Source organism: Schistocerca serialis, chromosome 4 (assembly GCF_023864345.2).
Source record: "Schistocerca serialis cubense isolate TAMUIC-IGC-003099 chromosome 4, iqSchSeri2.2, whole genome shotgun sequence".
In the NCBI taxonomy this organism is placed as follows: Eukaryota; Metazoa; Arthropoda; class Insecta; order Orthoptera; family Acrididae; genus Schistocerca; species Schistocerca serialis.
The window spans coordinates 33,111,416-33,131,338 of record NC_064641.1 but is presented as its reverse complement, the minus strand read 5'-3'; the positions used below and the strand labels follow the sequence as shown (position 1 = coordinate 33,131,338).

The window sequence follows — 19,923 nt, the reverse complement described above, 5'->3', positions numbered from 1 at the left end:
TTAGTGGTTACACGGTGAACTCTCCCCCGTTAACGCAGTGTGTCGAGAATGGGACTGGATAGTTGGCATGGGTAGCTGCGAAGAGTGCCTGTCTGGCGATGAAGGGAACGAAGAGGGTGAAACCAGTCCCATTAAATAAGCTATTCTTTGAACAGCCTGCCGAGCTTAAAGTTCACATTCAACAACGGGGTCACACACACTTACACATGCCCACACTGTTCAGAGACGCTGCAGAGAAGTCTGAACTTTCACCGGGACCTTTCGCTAAAATGATGATGAAAATTTCGTCACCAGTATCAGTGTATCGTTGTACGCATTTCTTTGTTATCGGCTGACACATTACTTCTAGATCACAGCTTTCTACTAGAGGCAGCTGACAGGACAGTTTTCGAACGATCATCTCCGATGATATCCAGTCGGAGAACAGCAGACTATATCTGTGCTGCCGCCTGAACACAGCTTGGACCTTCTAACTGAGATGTGGCCAAGTGCTGTCTTATTTGAATATAGCACTACGTATTCCCTGAAGCAGAAGCGTGTATTCGCCCGCTACAGCATCTTGGAAGTAGCGGTTGCTATCTGCGGTTCTTGTAATCCACATGCAACTTGCAGTGTCGATAAAACTAACCACACGTCCCATACGTTCAGTACTACAGCGGAAACGACGGCAGCCAAAGGGCCGGCCGGGGTGGCCGAACGGTTCTAAGCGCTACAGTCTGGAACCGCGCGACCGCTACGTCGCAGGTTCGAATCCTGCCTCGGGTATGGATGTGTGTGATGTCCTTAGGATAGTTAGGTTTAAGTAGTTCTAAGTCTAGGGGACTGATGACCTCAGATGTTAAGTCCCTTAGTGCTCAGAGCCATTTGAACCGAAGGCAGGAAGTCACAAAGCTGATTTGGGAAACTGAGAGTCAGCACATGTAGCAGGAGAATTTTTAGCCAGCGGTGTAGAGACGGTATAAACTAAGCCCAGATGTGTAGATATCTGTGAATGCTAGTAAAGGATGCTTCAATTACAGGCAAATTTGTGTGAGATATCCTGGAAACAAACTTCACTTATTGTTGTTGTTGTTGTGGTCTTCAGTCCTGAGACTGGTTTGATGCAGCTCTCCATGCTACTCTATCCTGTGCAAGCTTCTTCATCTCCCAGTACTTACTGCAACCTACATCCTTCTGAATCTGCTTAGTGTATTGATCTCTTGGTCTCCCTCTACGATTTTTACCCTCCACGCTGCCCTCCAATGCTAAATTTGTGATCCCCTGATGCCTCAGAACATGTCCTACCAACCAGTCCCTTCTTCTCGTCAAGTTGTGCCACAAACTTCTCCCCAATCCTATTCAATACCTCCTCATTAGTTACGTGATCTATCCACCTTATCTTCAGCATTCTTTTGTAGCACCACATTTCGAAAGCTTCTATTCTCTTCTTGTCCAAACTAGTTATCGTCCATGTTTCACTTCCATACATGGCTACACTCCATACAAATACTTTCAGAAACGACTTCCTGACACTTAAATCTATACTCGATGTTAACAAATTTCTCTTCTTCAGAAACGATTTCCTTGCCATTGCCAGTCTACGTTTTATATCCTCTCTACTTCGACCATCATCAGTTATTTTACTCCCTAAATAGCAAAACTCCTTTACTACTTTAAGTGTCTCATTTCCTAATCTAATTCCCTCAGCATCACCCGATTTAATTTGACTACATTCCATTATCCTCGTTTTGCTTTTGTTGATGTTCCTCTTATATCCTCCTTTCATGACACTGTCCATTCCGTTCAACAGCTCTTGCAAGTCCTTTGCTGTCTCTGACAGAATTACAATGTCATCGGCGAACCTCAAAGTTTTTACTTCTTCTCCATGAATTTTAATACCTACTCCGAATTTTTCTTTTGTTTCCTTTACTGCTTGCTGAATATACAGATTGAATAACATCGGGGAGAGGCTACAACCCTGTCTCACTCCTTTCCCAACCACTGCTTCCCTTTCATGCCCCTCGACTCTTATACTTCACTTATTAAGTCTTCAGAATTGTTGCTTTTATAGTAAGTGGTTGATGTTTAGGTTTATTAAGGCTTTCAGCTATAGTCTTCGTTAGTTGTAAACTGTACACACTGAAAATTTCATAATTCTCTCATCGTGTACATAAATACAAAGAGTCTACAACAAAATTGTTAGAGTGACATTTAAGGATGCTGATGAGTTTATCTGTGATACGTTTTCCGATGCTACGTGAACACTGTCACTAATTTCCTCCCATATTTCAGTCTCGCTACTGGATTGCCCTTGTTTGATTGCTGGAGACAGACTAGATCCATACTCACTTGCCCTTACACTTCGTTGTCTGCGCTGTAAAATGCTACCTTCTCCGGGAGACAGACCTAAGGAAACCTAAGCGCCTACGGTATAATCGTACTTCGGGAGCTCGGCAAACGCCAAACTGTTTTCACTTTGTTGCTGAGGCGTACTAAGGAGGGCGTCTTTATAGCGCGCTGAGCAGATGTTTTCGTCTTCCGCTGATTCAAAAATTTTCAATCACTGGATTTTGTATGGCAAGGAGTCGACCCTACGTGACATGTAGTTATTGAACATTAAATTGTGCACTAGCTTCCAGATTAAATCTAGACCACCCAGCTATGTCTTGTGGAGTCCAGGCGTAATACTCTGATCTGTCCGTCTGTCGAGAACTTTCAGTATGGCTCGGGATGGGCCGTGCTGAAAGAAGCAGAATTAATATTCTGTCGATATCGAGGTCCTTAAAGACGGATTTCAAGCCCTGGCGGGACGATAAGGGAATAGTTTTGTTTCAAGTGACCATCCTGGCAGTCGCCTCAAATGGCTTAGAGAAATCACAAAAATCCTAAATCAGGTTGGCCAGATGAAGCTTCCAACATAGCTCTACCAGAACAAGAGTTGTTTGGTTGATTTCTGGGGATTGTATAGTTCTTCGAGAGGCGCAAGGTTTTTGCTTGTAACAGCTGGACACTGTTCCTTCTCTCCAACCATTGCCGCCAAACAGCGACAACAAAAACGCCAAAAAGAACATTATTCTTCTGCTTCATGTAGTCAGAAAATCATCTGTACCAAACGCTCTTCAAGGAAGGCGCCAGATTTTCACTGGTTGTAAAGCCCTCCTTTCGGCGACTGCATACGTCGAATTCCCCAGTTGCCACGATGGGATAGAACGGACCATGTTCTGTTCTGCCCCCCTACCCCCCTCCCCCCCCCACCCTTCCAACGAAAAATACTTGACATTACTAAAGATCGAACCTGAGTCCTTGTGTCGCCCAGACACTCAGCTGGCGAGCAGATTCATCAATGCCCTGTGATAAATCCAATGCGTGCCTTACGAAGGTGCGTTGAGTCCACTACTGCCTTTTGTATGCAGTGTTAAATAATATGAGATACTTAAATCCAATGCGTACCTTACGACGCAGCGTTGAGTCCATTATTGCCTTAGAACTGTATGCACTGTTAATGAGACCTACAGTGTACAGAGAGATGCTGTATCGTCTTTGGAGGCCCGAAAGGTACTGTCCTCCTTGTAACTGGCGATGTGATCCATAACAATTACGTCAGACGTGCCTGAGTGGGGATGTCCGAATGAAGAGCGAGACATCTCCTTCGTTATCTATGCCGCTTTGCAAATAACCCGTTATAGCATGTGTGGCCCCTCCTGGCACTTGCTGGTACAAACGACGTCCACACGTACTACAACATTACGAGGCAGTAAACCAGAAAATAATTTGTAATAATCCTTTTACTTTCCATTGTCCCTCCTTGATGTACGTGACGCACATTTCTCGGGAAGTTCGCGCGTCATATCAGATAGTAATGTAGAGCTTAAGCTGCCCTCTGTTATCACTTGTCTGCCTTCTAGTTACAGACCCTTCAGAAATGTAAACATTTTCTCAGGCTTGTGGATAGGGGTATTGTCTCGCAGGAGTAGACGAGGTGTAGTAGTAAATTTACCATCCAGAACAGACGCTGAAACACATAAATACCTACGGCGTCTTTGCGAGACATCACACTGTTGAAGCAACAGTTCCACGATTCAGTTCGTTCTTACTCTTTCACTCCTGCAATCAATTTTGGGTGCAACTCGCAGCCGTGCGAAGACGGTTTCTTGCTCCACAACAGATTACAAATTGTGTAACTCAAGCGAGACATAAGCACCCTCTGTATCATACAGGTAAGTTAAATTTCATCATGCCCGATTTTCTTTCAGTTAACTTGTCACAGAGCTGAGTCAACAGATACGGAATACACCAGCTGTTGTTCGATCAACATTGAGATACTAATGGAATATAGTTTTATTGAAGAAACTTCCCAGAACTGCGATGGGTGAAGAAGAAAAAGGAGCAGACAATCCATGATGGGTCACACCTGGATTTAAAACCGATGCAGTGGATATCTAGGTTTATTTTTCTCGAATTTTCTTGAAATTATATTTTATGTTGGAAGTAAATATATACTTCCACTGAAAGCAAAAGCTTTTCTAACCAGAAGGTTGCCTCTCCCGTCGATTCTGGTTCAATCATCGCAAATAGAGTATTAACTAGGGGATAAGTGCTGCCTCTTGTTGCTCCATATTTCAACTATGATGCGCTCAATGAAGACACACGTAAGCTATGGGGATAATATAAACAGTTATTTACTTTCTGGATCCCTCGACTGCGCGATCACGGCGGCAGGTCATAGCTGGTGCTGGCAAACTACAGTATCATGCAGCATTCGATTACTGAGATACAACTAACTGTGAGTTATTACACAACCGAGGCACGTAGAACGTACAGATTTAGGAACAGACCTAGTCAGAAAAACCCAAACCCGTCGTACCTTGAGCTGCCGCCTGCAGCGCTGGCGGCGCTCAAGGCCGCGCGCGCATGCGCGGTCGCGGCTCCTACGCTGTCAGTTGTTCAGTCGCCCAGCTGCGCGCGCACAATTCGACTGGTATGGCTGCCGAGCACGGCATCGGATGAGAGGTAATTTTGTTGTCAGCATGCAACACTCCGATGTTAATACTACATTAGCTTAATCCAACGCCTCCTTTAGACACGCCTGTATTATCGAGTGTGTTGTCATGGACTTACTTTGTTTTTATAATAGCACCATTTACAAATTTTGGCAATCACTATTGCGACAGCTTTAATTTAGAATAGCGATTGAGTTATATATAGTTAGTTTTTTATTTAAACATCATCTGATTTGTGTAAACAACTGTTAGCTCCGACGTATCACCTTTGATTTTAAGACGAAGAATTTATTAATCGTAAGTACATTCGATATTGTTGACCCGAGAATTTAGTTTCGAATAAAACTTTACCAAAAAATTTCGTGGAAACTTTCTATATCAGATTTCAAACTGTATGATGATTATATCCTTTCTGAAACATGTTTCTTTTCGCGCGCATTACAACTGTTAACCAAATATCGATATGTTACAATTACACGTACACTAATGTCAGTGAGGTACGAAATGCATTAAATGTGGAATATAATCTTAGCGAGTGTCTCGCAATATTTGTGCCAACAGAGGAAAGGCAACACTGTACTTTGGGCCGTAAATCTGCACAGTCGAGGACGCGGCGTGTTACAAGGTTGACGGGAATCCCGTCGGAGCCGACAGTTGAGAGGGAAACTTGTAGCGACAGAAGTATACGGCGTGTGTTATACCTGCCGTCTTCAAGTCGTGAGAGGCAGCGATAAAAAGTTTGCCACAGACCAAAATCTGATAATTGGGCTCAGCTCAGCATAAACATTGTAGCTATCGAAAGACTGCATCATCGAGCCTTTTAATAGAGTATTGCGAATTTTTTTGAATGTATTTGATTTTGTATCTTAAGTGGTGTTCTCCATAGACGTTCGATGAAGCTTATATTGAGGTCAGTGTTCAATTTTTCACATTCATAGCGGTGAAGCCCTTTTTCTCTTTTTTAAATACAAGTGATACTTTTCTTTCAATGGGAACTGCGTTACTTACTTAGATTAATGTGGTCCTGGAAATGCCTGCAAGGCTACTATATTATTTTAACAGATACAGCTCACAATTGTGTACTTTAATTTTAGATTTTTCTTGATATCACCTGTCGTACAGGCTTCAGTTCGTTTTCGTAGCTCATAACTCGTCCTTAGAATGCGACACTGGCATTTATGCCTACATTTAATTACTGATGTTTCTTTGTATCTCCTCGCTGTGATTTTGATAATGACTGCTCCAATTTTCAACCCAACACAAGAGCTGGGCCAGCAATTATCTTACAGAATTTCAAGTAATTTTGCTTAAGGGACGATCATTCCAATAACGATACACATTATGCAAAATTTGGTTAACTTATTCGATATCGCTCTATTATACTGAAAAATGAGATTATATTCAAGAGAATTGAAATTTTATGATTGGTTAAGAGGAGTGCATGCAAAATATATTTTAGATTTCATAATTTCCGAAATATTATGTCAGTTTTTTTAATGTTGTTCATGATGGTTATGCACTGTCATTTCTGAAGAAGCGCTATGGTTAAGAGGAGTGCATGCAAAATATATTTTAGATTTCATAATTTCCGAAATATTATGTCAGTTTTTTTAATGTTGTTCATGATGGTTATGCACTGTCATTTTTGAAGAAGCGCTATTGATCTGCGAGTCCACCAAATCAACCAAAGTAGCGCATGATTGCTTCGTTTAGGAAAATCCGAACGCTTCAGAAAGCAAAGGTTTTGCATTGTTTCTAGCGGCCATTTTGCCATATTCCTTCCACTTAACAATCACTCCACCCATGATGAGACCTACAGCTTCACATAAAACAAGAAGTAAAAAATTGAACGCTTGGCTGGGGGATCGGATCTATACCATTGTAGTCTGGTATCCATCAGAATGGCAGTGTGGCCTGTTATTAACTAAATGCTCCCATCGTTAATATTGTCCAAGTCAACAGTGATGTAGACGTTAGCAACAACTACCGGACTGCCTTAGAAGTAAGCCCCAGTGTTGACCTGTGGACGTAATGATGAACGCCGCGTGTACACACAACTAGAGGTCATTCGTGAAAGAGCAAAGTTCACCGTCTCTCTGACTCTTTACGCGAGTTGTCAGCATAAACTGCGGCGACGTACGCCGTTTTTCGCGGAACATGTAGACAGTTATTTGCATTCAGAGCTGGAGCTCCCTTTTCCAGGAATATTCTTGACGTTAACGCCGCTTTTGACACGACAACAGCAAGCACCTAGGAATGAACTGGAACCTTTTCGTTACAGCTTATTTCTCATGTGGGCACACACAACATATGTGAGAAGTCGCTTTTTCTGTACACCCGTGACGTAGCATGCCAGAAATCGCTCAAATCAGCAAAGGGCGCGTTATTCCTTTGTAAGCAACCGAATTAAATTTTGTCACCAGTGAAATGGAGAACAAGCTCAAATAACTGACACCGATTATCAGCCGGCCGCTGTGGCCGAGCTGTTCTAGGCGCTTCAGGCTGGAACCGCGCGACCGCTATGGTCGCAGGTTCGAATCCTGCCTCGGGCATGGATGTGTGTGATGTCCTTAGGTTAGTTAGGTTTAAGTAGTTCTTAAGTTCTAGGGGCCTGATGACCTCAGATGTTAAGTCCCATAGTGCTCAGAGCCGTTTGAACCATTTGAACTGTTTATCACTTCCTCGTTTCCGTAACTGGTTGGTTGGTTTTGGGGAAGGAGACCAGACAGCGTGGTCATCGGTCTCATCGGATTAGGGAAGGATGGGGAAGGAAGTCGGCCGTGCCCTTTCAGAGGAACCATCCCGGCATTTGCCTGGAGTGATTTAGGGAAATCACGGAAAACCTAAATCAGGATGGCCGGACGCGGGATTGAACCGTCGTCCTCCCGAAGGCGAGTCCAGTGTCTAACCACTGCGCCACCTCGCTCGGTTTTCCGTAACTGGTCGACATCAAATTACTCCTTATAATCTCGTTGATTTCTTGTGTTCGTCCTTTCACCGCAGTTTTCTTCATTCATCAAATGATATGACGCAGCGGTGAATGACTGCATTCCTGTTCGGGAGTTCGTTCCCAATGATAATAGCTATTGAAATTACCAAATGTGGGCGGTGTAAAATTTACGTCCGCAGCTCGTGGTCGTGTGGTAGCGTTATCGCTTCCCACGCCCGGGTTCCCGGCTTCGATTCCCGGCGGGGTCAGGGATTTTCTCTGCCTCGTGATGACTGGGTGTTGTGTGATGTCCTTAGGTTAGTTAGGTTTAAGTAGTTCTAAGTTCTAGGGGACTGATGACCATAGATGTTAAGTCCCATAGTGCTCAGAGCCATTTTTTGTAAAACTAACAAAGATGACATTAGAAAGGAATTTGTTCACTGCCACACAATTTGAGAACCTAGCGAGATAGTGCAGTGGTTTAAACACTGGACTCGGATTTCGGAAGAATGGCGCTCAAATCATGGTTCAGCATTCTTGATTTGGGTCCAACATCATATTGCTGAATCACCTTAGCCGAAAGCAGGGACTGTTCGTTCAAAATGTCATAGCCAATTCACTGTTCAGGTAGAGCTTATGTCTCGTCTCTAACTACATCGACGTCGACGAGACGTTAAACTCTGAACATTCTACTTTCATGTGGAGCATTTTATGGATGCTCGTGGTTTGCATATCTGACAAACCTTAAAAACTGAAACACAGTACTAATGTTCCATACGGTTGTGTGACGTTGGAAGTAACTAACAATGCTTCTGGGACGAGGAAAACAATAGTAACTCACTTGACAGGGCTTTAGAAGCCTCTTCGGTCTCTGAAGATTCTATACAATTTGCGTCTTGAAACGGGCGGCAAAGCTAAATCAGTGTAGCGGAACCGAGAAACAAATCATGGAGTGCGTTTTGCGTACTTGGAAGTTTCTCTGGGATGGGTTAAGTTGGCACACGTGAATCATCCGTGTTAAAATGAATGTATTAATGTTTTATGGGTTCAAAGCTTCGAAGAATTCCCATTGCGTTCTACCAATACTGATTTAATCTTTTAATACTATGGAAAGATTGACGTCCGAGGATTTGCGTACGGATTTCCCTTACGAGCCTGAATGCGTCCTGTTCCAATGACCAGCGACACAAACCACAAGCCCGGAGATCACTAGTATTGAGCAACGGGGATACAGTCTATAAATAACTCTGGAACGATTGAAGTGGAAAGGCGGATAGATTACGTTAGTTCTTTCCAGTGATGAGTAACAATCGAGGAACTGTCTTGACACGAGTTCCGTCAACAGTCCTAGGGTGTCACCACAGAGCGACCCCAGAAGTCGCTATAAACGAGAGCGTTCCGCGAAAAAATTTCCCAGCAGTGCTCGTGATCGTAATTATGTGCCGATCAGGTGGAAAATACGTCCGGCGCGTGCCAGGAAGTGTTGTCTGGCGATGACATAATGCGATTTCCATAGCCGAGAAAGAATAGAAGTCGCCGAGGCGACAGGGCGAGGTTTTCCCGCGCTGGTGACAGGCGAACACCGCGGCTGCCGCGTGCGGAGGTCTCGGCTACGTCACGGTCGCCCATTGACTGGCGGTTGTAGTACGGCGCGCTAGCTTCATTCAGTTTGCTCGCGGCGCCTCTGCAGCTACAGGTGAGTGCGAGCGTCGCATCGACCTATCGCTACACGCGATTAATCGACATCGCCCGCGTCGTTGCGTCGTGCGCAGAGCTGCTAGATCATCGTGCGTGCCGACGAGCGACGGCGGAACTTCCGGTGTGACCTGTTATCAGTGGGAGATGCAGTGACGTGATACTGTTATCAGTGCATCGCTAGCAAAGTCGTCTATTCCTGAATTCGACAAGTTTTCTATGTTACCGTAGGTTGTGGATTTTACAAATTTGCTGTGCTGATGGTGCTGAGAAGTGAATTTGACATCAAACTTCAGGTGTTATTTTGCCTTAAGCTACGTGTAAAAAGACTTACTACTGTGACACGGCTGTAGCGCCCAAGTGTGAATTGTAACACACGAAAGGCTACCAGCTTTTTAAAACCGCCATAACTCGTTTCGAGCTCGAGAACTCAGGTGATTGTTATTAGGTTTTTATTGTTGACGCCACAGCTTGTGATCTCACTGATTATCTTTGAAAGTTTCGATTGTCTAATAGCTTTGGAACATCAGCTTCTTTGAGTTCGTTGCTTTAGTTTATCGTTGGGAGCTGGAGCACGTGCTGTCAGTTTCACTACTACCACATAGCGCCCAATAAAAGAGAATATTGCAGTTAATTGCTCTGCTGCACATGACAACATTCTAAAAATCTGCATCCATAATATGCGATTGCTTCGTTCAGGGACATAAATTGGCAACTTATCAAGTGCAGGGCGCTTTCTAAAAGGAAAACGTCCATTACAGTGTATTTTCAGTTAGTACTTACATCTGAAATATTAATCTGAGGGTATCGTCACACGACTGAAAGACTAATAAGAATCCTCAGCAGAAATTTCTATTTCATTCTGAGGGTGGATTTTTCAAGTCTGAAACCGGTTACGGTGACTTTCATTGACGAGGTCCGAAACTTACTTGTGGCTGGTTGCTGTTGCTAAGTTATAATCCTCATATAGTTATGTTTTGGAGTGAAACATTCCTTCTTTATTGTGAATAGGTGGCTCAAGATACGCTACCGCCTTTGTTCTGTCCCAGTCCAATTTTTTAAAGCTACTCACCTTTCACAGCTGTAATGGACAACTCACATATCTTGTGTTTGTCCTGGGCTTATTGACACGCCGATTAGGATGCTGGCCTCGTTTACGTAAGCTGCGGGTGTCGAATCTTCTGACTTAGACCCTTCGCTGTTTACCTTTCCATCTTATTGTTTATATACGGAATAACATATTCAGTGGTATGGGCCACCTTATTTAAAATACTTTTTTCCTGCGTCATGACCTGTTTCCTTGCTGCTGTGTCATCGTCAGTATTATCACTGATCTTCCACTCTGGAAATGATTAAAAACTATGAATACTATTGCAGTATCAGTTGCGACATTAGCATTTTCTAACTATAAAGGCCGTAGCTGCAGAGACAGAATTCTCACAGAAATATGTATCTAATACCGTAAAACGTTAATAAAAATTCATGTCCGTTTTCTCAACAGCTGAATGCTATGTGACTGAATAATATTTTCCCTTCACTTCTGCATTCCGCCGGCGGCTGTGGCCGAGCGGTTCTAGGCGCCTCAGTCTGGAACCGCGCGACCGCTACGGTCGGAAGTTCAAATCCTGCCTCGGGCATGGATGTGTGTGATGTCCTTAGGTTCGTTAGGTTTAAGTAGTTCTAAGTTCTAGGGGACTGATGACCTCAGATGTTAAGTCCCATAGTGCTTAGAGCCATTTGAACCATTTCTGCATCCCTACTGATGAAATATGACACATTCCTATAAATTTAAAATACAAGAGGGCACACATTAAATTATGTCGTCATAAACTGTAGCAATAATGTGATAAAAGCGATTGCAGGACATGGTGTCAGAACTTTCTATGCAACATTTAAAAACTCTGCCGTTCTTATAACAGCAGAAGTGAATAAAATAATAAAACTAGTTTCCTATGTTCGTATAAATATATTTGATAACTGAAAAATGATCAGGCGTTGGAAATCTTGTTTTCCGTAGGCGACATCAGTTATTTTTCTGGTCCTAATGCAGAGCGGGGGAGAGGGGGGGGGGCTGATAGTCATTTGTTTTAAGAGGCGCAAGTCTGCAACTCGTATTTCATCGAATAGATGTGTTGCACGCCGTTTCTGCGGGTTTTATTTCGATGTTAATTAGCTCAATAGCTTGGGTGGATGTAATTTTCCCTCGCCATTAATGGCTAGTCTGGCGCGCCGGAGTATTTTTCTACAGCACAGGTGTAAATCACTCGCATTTTTCTGTGAACTGAATTTTATTAACAGAGATGCGTGGCCGTTTTCTATTTAAGGCTGTTACATTCTGGAGCCGGCCTGGGTGGCCGAGCGGCTCTAGGTGTTACAGTCTGGAACCGCGCGACCGCTACAGTCGCAGGTTCGAATCCTGCCTCGGGCATGGATGTGTATGATGTGCTTAGGTTAGTTAGGTTTAAGTAGTTCTAAGTTCCAGGGGAATGATGACCTCAGAAGTTAAGTCCCATAGTGGTCAGAGCCATTTGAACCATTTGCACGTTCTCCTGAGGAAGGGCTAGGAAGCATGAGCTAGCTTAAATGTTGGTACCATTGTTGTGTATACAAACAAAAAATAAACGTCGTTGACGCTAAGAGGCGTAACCGTGAGAAATTACTTGCTTCCTATCGGTATTATCAATGATAACATATTCCACAATTACTCGTACATTTGCTGTTTATAAACACTATGTATGTAGATGATTTCAAGGTGAAATTGGAGAAGCAGTAAATTAAGTGCTTTCTTGATCAGTACAAAAGAAAAAGTCCAGCTGTCCTATGCTGAATTCCAATGCCAGCAACCTGTAAGACACTTGCTGCGTTATGTGCCTATATTTGTGTAAGGAATGTCTTGAGCATTCAAACGATACATCTGGTGAATGTTTGCAGGTTGTAGCGCTGGATCCAGGTCATGTCAATTTTTTTTAATTATTTTGCAGCAGACAGTGATTGTATTGTATTGAACTGGGGACCTAGAAACGACCGAGGGACTTCGTCCCCGCCGTAACCCTCAGTGGTTCACAACCCCGCAACAGGCTACAGCAGTCCACTCACCCAACCGTCGCCCCACACCGAACCCAGGGTTATTGTCCCCGGTGGACCCCCCCCCCTCCCCCTCCCCTGGGAACGTCTCGTACCAGACGAGTGTAACCCCAAATGTTTGTGAGGGAGAGTAATGATGACGTACGCATACGTGGAGACAGTGTTTGCGGGCAGCAATCGCCGACATAGTGTATCTGAGGCGGAATAAGGGGAACCAGCCCGCATTCGCCGTGGCAGATGGAAAACCGCCTAAAAACCATCCACAGGCTGGCCGGCACACCGGACCTCGACACTGATCCTCCGGGCGGATTCGTGCCAGAGACCGGCAGCGATTGCTTCAAAATATATTATATTTGCAGTAGCTGTACCCGAGCATAGGTGTCCCGGAGCATAAGTGTCTACATAATTTATTAGTTTATATCCTGAAACAGCTACTCTCACTCGCTTCCATAACCTGAAAGATAAAATGCCCCATTGCTCCTATCATTACAGACATTCTTCCGAGATGGATAAAATTCTCAGGAGCCGCTTCTTTGACGAGTTTGTGAAGCAGAACTGACGCAAAAGAGATGTGTGGAAAGAGAACTCAACAGCACTTAAAAGGCAAACACTACATTCGGGAGTACTATAAATGTGGGTTAAATCTTTCACTAGTGGTTTTAGAATAGGGCAAATGTACAGGGAACTGAAAATGTGTCCAGATAGGACCGATCGGGTCTGTCGGCGAAATTCACCTATTTGATTTCTGCGGCGAAGCCAAGGAACGCAGATTTACTCGTGTAGAAATGACTCAGGCGAAAAGTGGGAATGCAATCGAAAGTGGATTGGGTTCTCACGGGACTTGCGTGCGTCATGGTGATAGGGAGGTATGTACATTAGCGTGACGTCATGCGTCGAATGCCGTCAGCTGGCGAGTAAACCCATCACAGTGCCTTGTGGCTGCGCAGTCTGCCGCCTTGAGACTCAGTCATCGTGTCGTCACCAGGTGCGTTCACTGGACGTCTTGTTTGGTTCCCCGTTATCTTATTATGCTCAATGTCCCCTTCCGCATGGGGTCTAGAGAGAGATGAGGATCGTGAACGCAGCGGAGTGCGCCCTTTGAGTAAGGCAGCCAGGCAGACTGGGTTCAGTGAATTCGCGGCGCCGCCTGTGGTCTTTCGGAGCGGAGCCGGAATTGGTTTCGGGGGCCGTCGTCCTTGCGTTTCTCTCGCCGCGCGTCTTACGTCACCCTGCCGCCTGTCCCAGTCAGCACTGCCGAATTCTCGAACCGCTGTTGCAGCCGCGGCTGCTATTAACAGCTTGTTCAGCTTCCGTCTCGTTGACTCAGCCTGTAACTTTTTGCCAGTTTATAAAAAAATCCTATCTTGAAATTATTATACTGTTCTGTGAGACTGCTTCTAGACTTTGTTTGGTCATATCATGTTACAGGAAGTGGTCGCTCTGATAACAGATCCGTTTTCAGATGGAACAGTTACGAATCCTTGTCTGACTACCGCGGTTCAAATTATCCTAGTTCATTATTATTATTATTATCTAATAGTTCCTTGAACGAAAGCACGACTCACTAACTCGACAATTCTTGTCCAACCGTAACATCGTTATCTATAGTGGATTAATGTACACTACTGGCCATTAAAATTGCTACACCAACAACAAATGCAGATGATAAACGGGTATTCATTGGACAAATATACTAGAACTGACATGTGATTACATTTCACGCAATTTGAATGCATAGATCCTGAGAAATCAGTACCCAGAATACCCACCTCTGGCCGTAATAACGGCCTTGATACGCCTGGGAATTGAGTCAAACAGAGTTTGGATGGCGCGTACAGGTACAGCTCCCCATGCAGCTGCAACACGATACCACAGTTCATCGAGAGTAGTGACTGGCTTATTGTGACGAGCCAGTTGCTCGGCCACCATTGACCAGACGTTTGCAATTGGTGAGAGATCTGGAGAATGTGCTGGCCAGGGCAGCAGTCGAACGTTTTCTGTATTCAGAAAGGCGCGTACAGGACCTGCAACATGCGGTCGTGCATTATCCTGCTGAAATGTAGGGTTTCGCAGGGATCGAATGAAGGGTAGAGCCACGTGTTGTTAACACATCTGAAATTTAACGTCTATTGTTCAAAGTGCCGTTTACGCGAACAAGAGATGACCGAGATGTGTAACCAATGGCGCCCCATACCATCACGCCGGGTATTACGCCAATATGGCGATGACGAATACACGCTTCCAATGTGCGTTCACCGAGAAGTCGCCAAACACGGATGCGACCATCATGATGCTGTAAAAGGAACCTGCTTTCAGCCGAAAAAATGACGTTTTACTATTCGTGCACCCAGGTTCGTCGTTGAGACACCATCGCAGGCGCTCCTGTCTGTGATGCAGCGTCAAGGGTAACCGCAGCCATGGTCTCCGAGCTGATAGTCCATGCTGCTGCAAACGTCGTCGAACTGTTCGTGCAGATGGTTGTTGTCTTGCAAACGTCCCCATCTGTTGACTCAGGGATCGAGACGTGGCTGCGCGATCCGTTACAGCCATGCGGATAAGATGCCTGTCATGTCGACTGCTAGTGATACGAGGCCGTTGGGATCCAGCACGGCGTTCCGCATTACCCTCCTGAACCCACCGATTCCACATTCTGCTAACAGTCATTGGATCTCGACCAGCACGAGCAGCAATGTCGTGATACGATAAACCGCAATCGCGATAGGCTACAATCCGACCTTTATCAAAGTCGGTTACGTGACGGTACGCATTTCTCCTCCTTACACGAGGCATCACAACAACGTTTCACCAGGCAACGCCGGTCAACTGCTGTTCGTGTATGAGAAATCGGTTGGAAACTTTCCTCATGTCACGGGGTCAGGGATTTTCTCTGCCTCGTGATGACTGGGTGTTGTCTGATGTCCTTAGGTTAGTTAGGTTTAAGTAGTTCTAAGTTCTAGGGGACTGATGACCATAGATGTTAAGTCCCATAGTGCTCAGAGCCATTTGAACCATTTTTTTTCCTCATGTCACCACGTTGTAGGTGTCGCCATCGACGTCATCCTTGTGTAAATGCTCTGAAAAGGTAATCATTTGCATATCACAGCATTTTCTTCCTGTCGTTTAACGTTCGCGTTTGTAGCACGTCATCCTCGTAGTGTAGGAATTGCTATGGCCAGTTGTGTATTTTGTGTATGGTTACCTCACTAAAATTAGTATTTACAATTATCTCAAACTAAAAACTAACCTCCAGGCCACGAATGTAGTCTACTCATTCCCCTCTGCAATCACCAGGAACTTTGTTGGATCACAAGGGGAAGCTCTCGGAGGACATACTTGAGCTACATGGTGAGGAGTCTGCTTTTCAGCGCCACACTCACAAATGGTACAAGTTATTTTCTTCTGTAGAGGAGTCTACGTAGGTGCGACTTTGTTCATTGAGTCCATAGCGTTCCAGTCTCTGTTTCAGATGAAATGTGAAATTTGAACATAGGGTTTCTTTAGGTACGTGGCGTTTGTCTGCCGTGTCTGTCTGAGTAGACAGACGTGGAGAATGAGAGTGTTCACGATTTGCTACTTCCTGTATCCTGAGGGTGAAGAGGTCGGTCTTCCATCTTCCAGTAGGTCCAACTACAATATACATTACAATAACAGTACTACAAATACAGTAATCGTAATAATGTGTTGCTGTCCAAAACAGGAGTAGCCAGTTCGAATCTAGGTGGTGAATGAAAGCTTCATCGCCAGTATTTGTCAGTGAAGGGGATGAGTTGGTAACCTAATCCCTGATGACGAGACTTTTCCACAGCATGTCACGGAGTGCGAGCATTTGGCACCGTAGACGGTGATCGCTTCGTTGGTCGAAGACTTCAGTCTCGGTGTTACCCGAGAGTCGTAATCCAAGTTCTGGCCATTCTCTACCAACCTGCTCCTTGCAACTTAGAAGAAAGCTGGAGAGCTAATGGGGCACTACTTGATGAACACTCAGCTTCAGAACCAGACATGCAAGATGCTAAGCATTCCTTCATAAATGGAATCCTAACCCTATTGCGCTGTTAAGTTCCACTGACGTAGTGTTATGATGAGGCTCTGAAATTAATAGTGGCTTTTGATAGACAGGTACCTCATTAATATTTTCGTAGGTATGTTTTCTTTATCATTTTTCTGTTCTACGTATGTCAAATTTTTAAGTAGTTTTTCTCTACACTAAATAAAATGAAATAAATAATCTGTCATCGTCATCAATAACACCAACACGCCGCTACAGCCGGCGTGCATTCGTCAGTCAGCGGCATTCAAAGCTCGCTCTTCCGACACAAAGTGAAAGAAAGCGGGTGAAGAATGCACACCTTTCTTGTTAGGCAGCTTAACTCAGTCAACACAGTCTTACAATCCATAAGACCAACGACTTAAATTTTACTAAAATAACATTGGTCAAACACAGAAGCTGTCGCTTGCTGAGTGAAACATCAGAACTGTTTCTTGTGCTGCAAAAATGTATGGCAGTTGTTCAAAGACTTTACAAAACGAACGCAACAGCCCCTTCGCGTTCAAAATTTTTCACTTTGTAATAGGCTACATCAATCCCAAACAATACAGCATTGTAACAAATCTAAGCATAACATTTTTAAGAAACATCCGTAAGAAAACCCCAAACAGAAGAGGTCTGAGTTAAGAGTGGAGATCAATGCGAATCCATGGCACAAAATGAAGTATCATGAGAAATCAGAATGAATAGAGCTGGTCAAGTGATCGGCATAGACATAGATGGAATGACCAGAAGTGTACCGTAGACAACTGAATGGGAGACAGGAACCAAATTTGTTAATTAACTCAGGAAAAACTGGACAGAGATGAGAATAATGGTGGAATGGAAAGACAATTGATAAACCAATACGTCTAAAATATTAGATCTCAACGTGGGGAGGGTACACAAACATGACATTAATATCACATAAGAAGGGAAATGTACTGAATATCTCAAATGAGGAGGCTATAAGTAGTACTCTTGAAATTGAACTGCACCTAACACTGGGTTTTATGCAACTCTCAGCGCCTTCAAATACTACGTGCAAAATTCTCATGTTCCGTCGCTTGCTATGTGCGAACTATTACTCGTACAGAAAAATGAATAGGGCTTTTTTGTAGGACATTTAATGTAGTTAAATTTTGTACTGGGATATGTTTACGCTGACGGCCACAGTTTTCGAGTTATTCAAGAACAATGTGTCTGAAGGTCACTTTTGTGCGTTTTCCTTGAATAAATCGAAAGCTACAGCCTCTAGCCAAAATGTACCCCAGATCAAAATTTTACTACATTAAATGCCCTACAAAAAAAGACCTCTTCATTTTTTTCTTGAGGACTGACAGTTTCGTTTAGCGGGCGAGAGAATATAAAAATCTTGTGAGTGGTATTTGCAGGCGTTGCGGGCTGCATAAAACTCAGCGGTAGTAGCAGTAAAATCACCGTGTGGCTCGGTGGCTCATTGTCGGCCTATGAATCCTAAGTCAGTGGTTCTAAGGCCATGTTGAATTACAGGTCCCCCAGTAATTGGGTAAGTCAGTCAGAAGGGCAGAACAAGATCACATCTAGTATTTATTGACCGAGGTGACACAGCGGTTAGCGCACACGATTTACATTCTGGAGGACGAAAGGTCATGTCCTCCTCCAGCCGGTCAAATCCTCCTTCAGCCATCCAGATTTAGGTGTCCCGTGATTTTCCTAAACCGCTCCCGGCAAATGCGGGATGGTTCACCTGATAAATGCACGGTCGATTTCCATCCCCATCTTTTCGTAATCCGAGCTTGCGCTTCGTCTCTAATGACCTCGTTGTCAACGGCATATTAAATTCTAATCTCCCTTCCTCCGTCCACTCTAGAAGAGAACTTTTGTTTTCAGGTTGATGATAGCTGTAACTTGCGCCTCGCGTAATGACCGCGAGGATAAAAGAAGCGCCGGCCGGAGTGGCCGAGCGGTTCTAGGCGCTACAGTCTGAAACCGCGCGACCGCTACGGTCGCAGGTTCGAATCCTGCCTCGGGCATGGATGTGTGTGATGTCCTTAGGTTAGTTAGGTTTAAGTAGTTCTAAATTCTAGGGGGCTGATGACCTCAGACGTTAAGTCCCATAGTGTTTAGAGCCATTTGAACCATTTGATAAAAGAAGCGAAATTTGGGCTTATCCAGTAGGGTGCTTAACATGAGAAAATGGAAAGAGACTTGGTAACTCATTACTAATGCGACTCGCCTCAATGTGGCATGCAGATATAAATTTTCTAGAGGTGAGAGCGAAGCTGTTGTCCAGTGCGGCAGTACCTGCTCATTTGGAGTGCGCGCGGCATGAACGCGGGAGGTCATATATGAGCTGCACCGGCTCGCAGACTGTCCGTGGGAAAAACCCGGTGGATCAGGTTGGCGGACACCTGCGGACATACCGCGGGTGGGCAAATAGCTGGCAACGCCGCCCAGTCCTCACGGCCATAAATATGCATGCTCGTCCTCCCACTCGACGATGACGTCACAGCGGTGACGAGCCGCCGTAAACATACCCGCAGTCGCGGGTCGCGAGGCGCCACCCACCGAAGCCTGCCTTCAGGAGCGGTACACCGCCCACTTGCTTCCGTGGTTCGTCTGCTTTTGCTCTGTTGCTTCCCTTCATGTCATTCTGCGAAGTGGCTAGCTCGGTTAAGTAACTCCCGTAAGCAGCCCATCGTCCCACTTACACACCTCTGCCCCGGTTCCCGGCGGGGTCAGGGATTTTCTCTGCCTCGTGATGACTGGGTGTTGTGTGCTGTCCTTAGGTTAGTTAGGTTTAAGTAGTTCTAAGTTCTAGGGGACTGATGGCCTCAGATGTTAAGTCCCATAGTGCTCAGAGCCATTTGAACCATTTTGAACACACCTCTGTTTGAAACTTTCGCTGAACGTGACAGCCACCCCTATCAAAGCTGTATTTCAGGGGAAGATACCATCATGGAACAGGTTAAAACTATAGATAGCGTCGTAAATGGTTTGCTGAGGTATTTCACAAGGGCATGCTACGTGTGCAAGTACTATGTTAAATGAAGCAAGATGAATGCTGTGCCCCTGAACTTGCCATGTGTGCGACGACTGTGTAAAGTGAAGCAAGATGCTATGCCACTGAACTTACTTTCATTATGTTTTATGCCTTCATATAGGGCAACAGCCACTCAGCAAATAAAACGTGGGCTACAGCAGGACCAAAACTGTTAGTAGTTGGCAAA

The 19,923-nt window shown here is 44.7% G+C and overlaps 1 protein-coding gene across 2 annotated transcripts in view; it reads left to right on the top strand.

The window, feature by feature from the left end:
- Positions 1–19,923, top strand: part of LOC126475317 (DNA-binding protein D-ETS-4) — a 164,094-nt gene that overhangs the window by 103,425 nt on the left and 40,746 nt on the right. Inside the window, exon 1 of one of the 2 annotated variants that reach the window (XM_050103099.1) lies at positions 4,934–4,989. The exons of the other annotated variant lie outside the window; for it this stretch is intronic. The gene's annotated coding sequence lies outside the window, so the exon portion shown is untranslated. Of the gene's footprint in view, positions 1–4,933; positions 4,990–19,923 lie in introns of those variants that run through there. 2 annotated transcript variants of the gene reach the window in all.